General features: G+C 44.3%; 1 protein-coding gene across 11 annotated transcripts in view; it reads left to right on the top strand.

The window, feature by feature from the left end:
• Nucleotides 1-12,120, top strand: part of dmd (dystrophin) — a 1,835,475-nt gene that overhangs the window by 1,295,457 nt on the left and 527,898 nt on the right. The window lies entirely within an intron of this gene.

The following is a 12,120-nucleotide window of genomic DNA, read 5'->3' as shown; positions in this document are numbered from 1 at the left end:
CTGCAAACTGGATTTGGTAGAAAGTTCCTCCCAAGGCAGCCCATGGATTTTTGTTTCGGAGGAGGCAGATGTTAATGCGAGTCAGGCCCACTGTTCCAGCAAAGGTTTAAAGCAGTCCTAGCAGCTGCTGGGTGACTGTGTGTACGGTTAGCCTCAGTGAATTGGCATGTTCTCCCAACTGTTGAGGAAGCACTAAAACCACAAACAGCTTTCCAGCCTCACATTTGTCTTTATTCTCATTATACCCTGCCAAACCATGCTAACCTTATGAACCCACCCACCCCCATGACCTATGCGAAGGTAGGCCCAGTCTAACCCCATGGCTACTCCTACCTGCTATGTCAATCTGTGCCGTTCCATGCCACCTCCCCATCCATGATCATTTATAACCTCCATGCCAACATGGTGCCAACTTACCTCTCAGCTCTTCACCCATCCATCATATTTACCTTAAACCCTTCATACAAACTTACCCAGTACCTACATGAGGAGATCTCATAACCCATGCTGAAGTAAAGTAAAATAAAATTCCCAGCACCTGTTGGTGAATTAACTATTTAGAATACAATGAAATTTGATACAAACCCATTTACTATATTTAGCTCCCTTCTCGACTTAAATCCTTTTAAGTCAAGCATTTGTATTCATAGGCCGTCTTCAAACATTTTATGAGCACCTGGGGCTGGCATTCATACAAGGAATTGATAGACATGCCACTGTGATAACGATAGGCTATGAAAACAGCTATGCAGCATAAATCTGATAATGTAAACCCCAGTATCATATCCAACATAGAGTGAAAAAATAAACACTTCTTTTCATTAAAGACAATTTCCTCAGAATTTGAGAATCCAGGAGTTTCAAAATGCCTTAAAGACTTGATAATTCCCTTGACAGCCTGACAGTTGAAATCAGTTTGATGGTTCCAAATTTATCTAACTTTGAGACAGATTTATATTTACTTCCAACAATCTCAAAGGATGATCTCTCACACATTTCCCTGGATCTATCCAGGAGAAGATGTTTCTCCTAGTAAGAGAGAGTTGAATCTGAGGACACAGTTTCAAATGAATAGATAATCCTTTTGACCTGAGATGAGGAGGAATTTATTCAGCCAGAGGCAGTGAATCTGTGGAAATCCTTATCACAGAAGGCTGTGAAGGCCAAATCATTGAGTGTATCTAAGACCAAAGTAGATAGGCTGTTGGTTAGTCAATGTATCAAGAGTTACCAGGAGAAGGCAGTAGAATAGGTTTTGAGAAGCGTAGCCATAATTGAATGGTGGAACAGATTTGATGGGCCAAGTAGTCTAAATCGTCTATATCTTATTTGACAAGGTCAGCATTCATTGCCTATTACTTACTTTTATTGGAATGAAGTGGCTAGCTTTGCCCTTTCAGGTGCAAGTTAAAAATCAAATGCATTGCTTTTGGTCTGGAGTCACGTAGGCCAGATTGGATAAGGATGGCAGGTTTTACTTTCCAAAGGACTTGAGTGAACCAGATGATTTCTTTTTGCAGCAGTTGATAATGAGTTTATGGTAACAGTCATTGTGGTTCACATCGACTTTGGCTTTTAGGAATAGAACTCAAATTCTACCACCTGCCATGGTTGAAATTCAGTCTACGCCTCTAGATTACTGGTCCATGACATGACCACTCAGGCACAATCTCAGCTGTGATGGGCCGAATGGTGGAGGAGAAGCTGTATGGGCATCATTGTAGAATTGTAGCCAGTTTTTATGCATCTGGACTGCTTTCATTGGTCAGTTTAGGATCATTTGATTTTGTAGGCAATCTGTTGTTGTGGACCAGACCAAATCCTCTCAAATATATTGAGAAGGTAGTCTAGAACCTAACACTTTCTTATTTTAAAAGTAAATGTAAGGTGTTGTGTTCTAGATGCAATCTGATTGGCCAAACTACCATACTTGAAACAAAGCATGTTTTATTCATACACTAAAACTAAAATAGAGACCAAACAAAAAAAGGAAAAGAATTGGCTTAACTACAACTATATCAAAATGCTTAATAAAATAAAATATTAACTACTATTAATTAACTGTCCTTATATTATTAACTTTCTATAAACACAGCCTTGGCAAAGGAAAATTCAGTAAAACCGACTGTCTCACATGCAATTCTAACATCAGGAAGAGAACCTCAGCTGTAACAGAGAGAAGAATAAGAGCTTTCACATTGAGCTTCAACTGGTGCTGAAAAACTAAACCTGAAAATCCTGATTCTGTGGGAACCTGACCCCAACCATTCAGGCTTCTATTGTTCCGACTCAAAAAAAGAACACCAGGCCTTACAAGTTGTTTACTTTGTTTCAGAGATAGTAGGAACTGTAGATGCTGGAGAATCTGAGATAACAAGGTATAGAGCTGGATGAACACAGCAGGCCAAGCAGCATTATAGGAGCAGGGAACATCAGTTTTCCTGATCCTATGGGAAACATCAGCTTTCCTGCTCATATAATGCTGCTTGGCCTGCTGTGTTCATCCCCCTCTACACCTTGTTACCTTAAGTTGTTTACTTTATTGGTTTTGGAGCCAAGTGCTCTCCACCTCTGCCTCAACCTTTCCTCATTTTAAAAAAAGGACAAAATACCCCTCTTAAAGCCATAGTATTATCACATGATGATGAATTCAGAGCTACATGAGACATAGCGAGTACTGGGGTGTATGATGTACATGTGGTTGCAATGATCTGGTGGCAGCAAGGTTGGGGGACTGGGGAGAACAAAACAATGGAAAATAAGGTAAGTCCCAGTCTAGAGATAATGGGAACTGCAGATGCTGGAGAATTCCAAGATAATAAAATGTGAGGCTGAATGAACACAGCAGGCCAAGCAGCACCTCAGGAGCACAAAAGCTGACGTTTCGGGCCTAGACCCTTCATCAGAGAGGGGGATGGGGTGAGGGTTCTGGAATAAATAGGGAGAGAGGGGGAGGCGGACCGAAGATGGAGAGTAAAGAAGATAGGTGGACAGAGTATAGATGGGGAGGTAGGGAGGGGATAGGTCAGTCCAGGGAAGACGGACAGGTCAAGGAGATGGGATGAGGTTAGTAGGTAGCTGGGGGTGCGGCTTGGGGTGGGAGGAAGGGATGGGTGAGAGGAAGAACCGGTTAGGGAGGCAGAGACAGGTTGGACTGGTTTTGGGATGCAGTGGGTGGAGGGGAAGAGCTGGGCTGGTTGTGTGGTGCAGTGGGGGGAGGGGACGAACTGGGCTGGTTTAGGGATGCAGTCGGGGAAGGGGAGATTTTGAAACTGGTGAAGTCCACATTGATACCATTAGGCTGCAGGGTTCCCAGGCGGAATATGAGTTGCTGTTCCTGCAACCTTCGGGTGGCATCATTGTGGCAGTGCAGGAGGCCCATGATGGACATGTCATCTAGAGAATGGGAGGGGGAGTGGAAATGGTTTGCGACTGGGAGGTGCAGTGGTTTGTTGCGATCTGAGCGGAGGTGTTCTGCGAAGCGGTCTCCAAGCCTCCGCTTGGTTTCCCCAATGTAGAGGAAGCCGCACCGGGTACAGTGGATGCAGTATACCACATTGGCAGGTGTGCAGGTGAACCTCTGCTTAATGTGGAATGTCATCTTGGGGCCTGGGATAGGGGTGAGGGAGGAGGTGTGGGGACAAGTGTAGCATTTCCTGCGGTTGCAGGGGAAGGTGCCGGGTGTGGTGGGGTTGGAGGGGAGTGTGGAGTGAACAAGGGAGTCACGGAGAGAGTGGTCTCTCCGGAAAGCAGACAGGGGTGGGGATGGAAAAATGTCTTGGGTGGTGGGGTCGGATTGTAAATGGCGAAAGTGTCGGAGGATGATGCGTTGTATCCGGAGGTTGGTAGGGTGGTGTGTGAGAACGAGGGGGATCCTCTTGGGGCGGTTGTGGCGGGGGCGGGGTGTGAGGGATGTGTTGCGGGAAATGCGGGAGACGCGGTCAAGGGCGTTCTCGATCACTGTCGGGGGAAAGTTGCGGTCCTTGAAGAACTTGGACATCTGGGATGTGCGGGAGTGGAATGCCTCATCGTGGGAGCAGATGCGGCGGAGGTAGAGGAATTGAGAATAGGGGATGGAATTTTTGCAGGAGGGTGGGTGGGAGGAGGTGTATTCTAGGTAGCTGTGGGAGTCGGTGGGCTTGAAATGGACATCAGTTACAAGCTGGTTGCCTGGTTGCCTAAGTCCCAGTCTACATTATTTATCATTTTTCCCGAAACTTTCCAGATCTCTAAGATCCATGCATGGCAGCTGCTACCAGACCCGGAAGTTAATATATCTGCATGGCAAATGGCATGTTCAAAACCCAGAGGGGATGTTGGCCCTAATGACAAATCTATCCGCATTGGAGATATTGCTTCTATAACGGATGGAAATGACAAGATTGGAAGGTTGATGATAAGGAAAAATGGGAATAGCATGAGAGGGAAGGGATGAAATGGGAGTGATGGAATTCAGGTGGGCAGATGAAATGGTGGAGTTATTTAAGTTTTTTAAGCAAAGGTGCAGGAACAATATGAAAGGTGCTCTTTGTGCTAAAAGTGAACATATTTCATTTTCAATTTAAAATCTTTGAGAAAACCTGTCCATTAAATTAAATTCACATGAGAGTTGTATTTATTGGCATCGATGATCCTTACAAAATTAGTGTTAGTCTTCTTGTTGATGGTAATACGAAACTGAGGGATATGCCTGTCCACAGTGTTACCGATTGTGTTGTACTAATTTCTGTTATCGTAAATAACCTAAAGCACCTCATGGATGCTCACATTTAAGCTGGTGGATCCATTCTGAATCAATTGCTTTTATCATGTCTGTAGTACCTCATGGGCGTCCTCAGTATGAAGTTAGTGAGATCGCATTGTTGTTGTCTGATCAATGTGACAACGCTCCCAATAAAGACATTGCAGATTGGCTGGCTTGCGGTTAACTTTGTATCCACACACTATGCTGTGGTCAGACCTCCCAGTACTGTCATGGGTGGATATATCTGTGGCAGGTGGACAGTGGAGGATGAGGTCACATAGGCTTTTTCCTAATGCTACTTCTGCCACATGCTCAATATAGAGCTCTATCCCTCAGGACCTATCCAGCACTGGTGCAACTGAGCCACTCAGCAATGTGCATTGAAGTCTCCCACCTAAAATGCATTGTGCACCTTTCCTTCTTTCATTGCTTTCATGAGTTAGTGTTCAATATGGAGAACTAATTTATCAGCTTGGGCAGTGAGCCCAGACTTCCAAGGCCACTTATTCCTCACTGCATCTAACTGCGTGACCACTTCTGGTGGATCTGATCTGCTGAAGGGATTGGTATACCAAGGATTAGCAATCGAGGAGTTTGAACAATGGCTGAAAGGTATGATCCTATGACTATGATGGTGACAGGTAGCTGTCATCTGATGATAAGCAATGCTCCCACTGCAGACTTTACAGATTGCCTGGGATAATTGTGTCTTTGTTCTGTCTGTAGACTAAGTCAATGTTAGCTGGTCTATCCAGTTTTATTCTACTTGTTTTCCTTGATGACTTGATGCAATTGACTGGCCTGTCAGGCCATTTCAGAGCGCAGTTGTGTAAGTTGACATTTAGCTACAATTCACCCAGAATAGCAAAAATCCTTCATTAATGAGCATTAGTGAATCAAGTAGATTTTGACAACAATCTGGCTGTTTCACAGTCACTGCAAGACGAGGTTTCCAATGCATTACTTATTTAATTATCTTCAGTTAAATTTCTCCAAATGCAGTGAGATTGTAACACATTTGGTTCCATTTTTTTCAGCTTTTTGGCACTGGTAGTTCTTTTTGTTCTATGTGTCAACTTTTCTGCCAATGAACATGTCTAAGAAGGGTGCTTTTGAACTGTAACAAGTGATATTAAGGACCGGTGCTTGCCAATATTTTCAGTGCTTGGATGGGACCTGTTTGGTATCACAATTTTGTTCATAGTTTTCTTCCATTTTATTGCACTGAAAACGAATTGGTAGGTTAGGCTCAGAGCCAATGAACCAAGTCTTTGGTAGTTTGCTGCATAAATTTAGCAGACTTAAATCTTATTCCTGGGCCTTTGTCACTGAAAGGAGATGAACCAGATTATTAGAGAGCAAGCAGGGTGCCAGAATTCACATCTGCCTCATTCATCCAGCACAGCCTTTCAGAATCCTACGCTGTGTGTGATGAACATTTTTGCAAAATGCTGATGGTGGTCTCATCTGGTGCTCATTTTAAATATGAGTATTCAATAATGGAGTTAAATATATATAACTAAGCATGCCAATCCATTGTGATTCCAAGTATGCATTCATTGGTTTAACTGTCAATTTTTTGGTAATGGTAATTAGGTAATGCGGGTTAAATTAAATCTCTTTTCTTAAACATCAGCTGCTGAGAGAGGCCTTTAGCAGGTGCATGGTTTGACTGCTCATGTGGAGTATGAGACAGATGGGTGTACAATAACTGCAATGTACAAAGTCATAGCAAGATCAGAGTTCACCTTAAGCTGCTTGTTGTATGCCAGTACACATTTCACTTCTAGCAGTATCAAACGCTACAACGTTATGATACAACCATTGTTCCAATTCCAATTTTGCTGGATTTGCTTTTAAAGCCCAATATTAAATGAATCATAAAATGAGCAAGTATTTAGATAGACATTTGGGTTCATATAATCATAGGTGACAGAATCCCTACAGCATAGAAAAGGGACCACTTGGCCCATTCAGTCTGCACTGACCTTCCAAATAGCATCCTGCCCAGCCTCAAAACGTAGCCTCATAGTTCCGTGTTTCCCATGGTTAATTCACCTCGTCGGCACATCCCTAGATACTGTATGGTAATTTCACATGATCAGTCCACCTAACCTGCACATCTTTGGACTGTGGGAGGAAGCTTGAGCACCCAAAGTAAACACATGCAGACACTGGAAGAATGTGCAAACTCCACACAGTCAGCCAGTACTGGAATCGAATTCATGTGACTGACTCTGTGAGGCAACAGCGCTAACTACTCGGCCACTATCCTATCCTTTCAGTGTGACTTAGAATTATTCAATTATAATTAAACATTTAACTTAATCTCTACTTATATTGTATTTAATCACACTTTTAATATTATTGGAACTAGTGTATGACAAAAATATTTTGTGGGGCTCATTGTAGTGAGGTGTAATCATTTTATTCGACAAGAAAATAACAAGTTGGAAAATATGTGTAAATTTCTGCATTTGTTTTTCAGTTGGTTTCTGCATTAACTTAATTTATTTATTGCTATGACAATCAAACTCCTGTATTCAGAGTACTGTTGGCCTGATTTTAGAAAAAAACTGTCAGAAATTGGATAATGATAGTTCAGTGCATTGGCATACCATGAATGGGCAAACTTACTGAACTTAGTGATGTAAATTTCCTGAGTTCTAATTTGCATGTGCTAAGTGTATATTAAAGCTGAACTAGGAATTTGAGGACTTGGCACATATTACCATACATAGCAAAGCAATGCATCATCAAAGATGATAGCAACTCCTGGAAGTTGTAGTTCAGGAAGGGGATAGATTCATATGAAACAGAAAAGCTGATTGTTCTTTGCAATGTCTCCCATTGAGGTTATAAGATTGGATGTTCAACTGAAGGAGACTTGCGCACTGAGAGGCTGAATGCCAACATGTAGTGAAAGTTAGCTTAAAGGTGCAGAATTGCCTCCTAAAACAATCTAACAACCCTGTTTGGATATAACTTGTTACAAATAAGTACATTTGATAGAAAAATACAAAATTGAGTTTCTCGCTTTTGAGCAATCCTCGTTTTTGCACATGGAATATGTTAAGATGGCAAAGGCTGATGTTGAAAATTGTCTCAACCTCTGAAAATGCTGTTCACAAGAATTTCCTTTTCACACACACAAGTGTTGTGCTGTGTTTCTTGCTCGTGGAATGAAAATTGGGGGACCACAAATGGATGCTGAGACATCTATGACAAGGTATTCCTCATTTTCTTTTAAAAGATTCCCCAGTAGGACCAGCAGATATGTAGAGGATGCTCTGTTCTCCTCAGTTACATATTTCCATGAGAGATAATGGGAACTGCAGATGCTGGAGAATTCCAAGATAATAAAATGTGAGGCTGGATGAACACAGCAGGCCAAGCAGCATCTCAGGAGCACAAAAGCTGACGTTTCGGGCCTAGACCCTTCATCAGAGAGGGGGATGGGGAGAGGGAACTGGAATAAATAGGGAGAGAGGGGGAGGCGGACTGAAGATGGAGAGTAAAGAAGATAGGTGGAGAGAGTATAGGTGGGCAGGTAGGGAGGGGATAGGTCAGTCCAGGGAAGACGGACAGGTCAAGGAGGTGGGATGAGGTTAGTAGGTAGATGGGGGTGCGGCTTGGGGTGGGAGGAAGGGAGGGGTGAGAGGAAGAACCGGTTAGGGAGGCAGAGACAGGTTGGACTGGTTTTGGGATGCAGTGGGTGGGGGGGAAGAGCTGGGCTGGTTGTGTGGTGCAGTGGGGGGAGGGGACGAACTGGGCTGGTTTAGGGATGCAGTCGGGGAAGGGGAGATTTTGAAACTGGTGAAGTCCACATTGATACCATTAGACTGCAGGGTTCCCAGGCGGAATATGAGTTGCTGTTCCTGCAACCTTCGGGTAGCATCATTGTGGCAGTGCAGGAGGCCCATGATGGACATGTCATCTAGAGAATGGGAGGGGGAGTGGAAATGGTTTGCGACTGGGAGGTGGGAACTGAGCGGAGGTGTTCTGCAAAGCGCTCCCCAAGCCTCCGCTTGGTTTCCCCAATGTAGAAAAATGCAAAAATTCCATCCCCTATTCCCAATTCCTCCGCCTCCGCCGCATCTGCTCCCACGATAAGACATTCCACTCCCGCACATCCCAGATGTCCAAGTTCTTTAAGGACCGCAACTTTCCCCCCACAGTGATCGAGCACGCCCTTGACTGCGTCTCCCGTATTTCCCGCGACACATCCCTCACACCCCGCCCGCGCCACAACCGCCCTAAGAGGATCCCCCTCATGCTCACACACCACCCTACCAACCTCCGGATACAACGCATCATCGTCCGACAGTTTCGCCATTTACAATCCGACCCCATCACCCAAGACATTTTTCCATCCCCACCCCTGTCTGCTTTCCAGAGAGACCACTCTCTCCGTGACTCCCTTGCTCGCTCCACACTGCCCTCCAACCCCACCACACCCGGCACCTTCCCCTGCAACCGCAGGAAATGCTACACTTGCCCCCACACCTCCTCCCTCACCCCTATCCCAGGCCCCAAGATGACATTCCACATTAAGCAGAGGTTCACCTGCACATCTGCCAATGTGGTATACTGCATCCATTGTACCCGGTGCGGCTTCCTCTACATTGGGGAAACCAAGCGGAGGCTTGGAGACCGCTTTGCAGAACACCTCCGCTCGGTTCGCAACAAGCAACTGCACCTCCCAGTCACAAACCATTTCCACTCCCCCTCCCATTCTCTAGATGACATGTCCATCATGGGCCTCCTGCACTGCCACAATGATGCCACCCGAAGGTTGCAGGAACAGCAACTCATATTCCGCCTGGGAACCCTGCAGCCTAATGGTATCAATGTGGACTTCACCAGTTTCAAAATCTCCCCTTCCCCGACTGCATCCCTAAACCAGCCCAGTTCGTCCCCTCCCCCCACTGCACCACACAACCAGCCCAGCTCTTCCCCTCCACCCACTGCATCCCAAAACCAGTCCAACCTGTCTCTGCCTCCCTAACCGGTTCTTCCTCTCACCCATCCCTTCCTCCCACCCCAAGCCACACCCCCATCTACCTACTAACCTCATCCCACCTCCTTGACCTGTCCGTCTTCCCTGGACTGACCTATCCCCTCCCTACCTCCCCACCTATACTCTGTCCACCTATCTTCTTTACTCTCCATCTTCGGTCCGCCTCCCCCTCTCTCCCTATTTATTCCAGTTCCCTCTCCCCATCCCCCTCTCTGATGAAGGGTCTAGGCCCGAAACGTCAGCTTTTGTGCTCCTGAGATGCTGCTTGGCCTGCTGTGTTCATCCGGCCTCACATTTTATTATCATACATATTTCCATGGCTCCTTTCTGCCTCACCTACAATCAGCATCATTGAACATCACATAGCAAAATCATTGTGCGTTCTTCCCTATTCAAGAGGCGCTGATACAGGGAACAAAGTTTTAATGGTCAAATATAGCCTGTACATTAATTGAGTGCAAACATTTTAACATCATGAAGGCCATGGGGATCAATGTTAAGAACCCGATTTTCACACGTGTTTCATGCGTGAGTCTTTGCAACTGACAGGTTCTTGATACTTGGTAAAACTTTTGACTTTTGTCCAACTGCTGTCTCCATTACTCAGGAACGGGTGTGTTATCCCTTGCAAATGCAGTGGTTGTCACCTCTATGATTATGTGTACATAATGCTAACTGTCCGCTATGACGAATGTATCATAAACTGGATTAGAAGGACATGGTTGCATGAAAATTTCTTGCTTTCATTTACTTGAAAGCATTAACTTCAATGGAAAGAATTAGAAAGGATTCCCAGATGTTTGGAGCAGTCAATTGTTCAGTATGGCAGCCTTTATTGAAGCATCAAAAAGATTTGACTAACAACCTTTGCTAATACAGTACCAGTAGAGAGAAGAAGAACTTAATCATTTATCTGACCTGTTGTCTGTGGGACTTGATGTGATTATAAAAAAAGTAATGGGGGCCCTATATTGAGTCATGCAGCATCTTTTTTGTAAATCCTTTTGAGTCATCCAAGGTTCAAAATGGAGTCTCAGAAGTGTACACACTTCTATGAAGTGCAGAACACCATCATAGCAAAGGACTTTGTGTGTATACCTCATCATGGCTGGTAGCATGAAGAGAAGAGAGATAAGTATTGCAGTGATGTTGCAAATTAGTGAGCAATGCTAATCTAAAGATACGTCTCTGCACTTCAATATCGTGCAGCTGAATTTGACATCAAACTGAATGAAGAACCTCACCACAAGTGTCATTTCAAAGAATCAAGAAGTACTTGCAGTTTGGATCCTGATTTATTTCTTGTGGTTGCTCGTGCAAATGGCTACATATTTGGAGGATTTCTGTATTTGGCTAAAATGTCAATAGTCTGTAGGAATAGCACTGCTGGTCTTGCAGTTTGGCAGAGTGGGGTCAACTTATGCAGATCAGGGGTTTGATCCTCAAACGTGCTACCACTTGATATTTTGCATCAGCTTTTTGGCACACTGCCCAATGACAAAGTATTTGGTGTTATACTCCCTTCTGTATTTTCCAGCCCTGTAGCTCAAAGATTTCTTCATCTAACTGCCCTGTTGCAGAATCTATGCGCTACTCAAACCTCTGGGAAGCAGGGATTTAAATCATTCTTTCCTCTTGCCCTGATTCCTGTGCATTGGGCCCAATTGATCAACTTTTCCTGATTTCTCCCAAAGCTTGTGGTTGCAAGTGTAGGCTTGATCGATGGTATTTTTTTTAAAAACCACCAGCATCTTTACTTTTTTCTCCCGACTGGGATGCTTCTAGTACTAGGATATCTGAAATGGAAAAGGGACAATGGTTGGCTTGTGATGAGGAGAGAATTGAAAGTAAGGAAGTGTGTATTTAAACTTCATTCAGCTGTTGAATCAGAAAAGATTTTGGAATGACGGAGAAATGGAAAGACAAAAAGAGATGCTGTTTTGTGGCCATATCCATCATCAGTCTTTTCAACACCCTGTGGCAGCCAAAATTCAATCACGGTCCTCCTTGTTGTTGCCAGCACTTCCTCCTTCATGGGAATTAACATGCGAAGGTCTTGTCCAGTTTCAGATATTCCCTGCTGCCATGTGTTATGTGTCACCACAAAGTGTTTGCGTCCATGAGTGCCCTGTAATAAACTCAGTTATTGCAGCCATCCCTGACTATGTGAGGATCAGGTGAAGCAAATGCCCCAGATACTTCTGGAGGAGGTCTCTGTGCAGTCTGAGAGCCTTCCCAGCTGAAGTAGTCCAGTCTAAAGTTAGAATTCACACATCTAGCAATGGAATGGCAAATTATCCTGATGTGTGCAACAAATGCCAATGAAGATGTTGGATTTATGAATAATTAATAATTG

The sequence above is a fragment of the Stegostoma tigrinum genome, chromosome 12 (genome assembly GCF_030684315.1).
Source record: "Stegostoma tigrinum isolate sSteTig4 chromosome 12, sSteTig4.hap1, whole genome shotgun sequence".
Lineage (NCBI taxonomy): Eukaryota > Metazoa > Chordata > Chondrichthyes > Orectolobiformes > Stegostomatidae > Stegostoma > Stegostoma tigrinum.
Note: the sequence above shows the minus strand (reverse complement) of the source record. Positions and strands in the feature narration are given on the sequence as shown.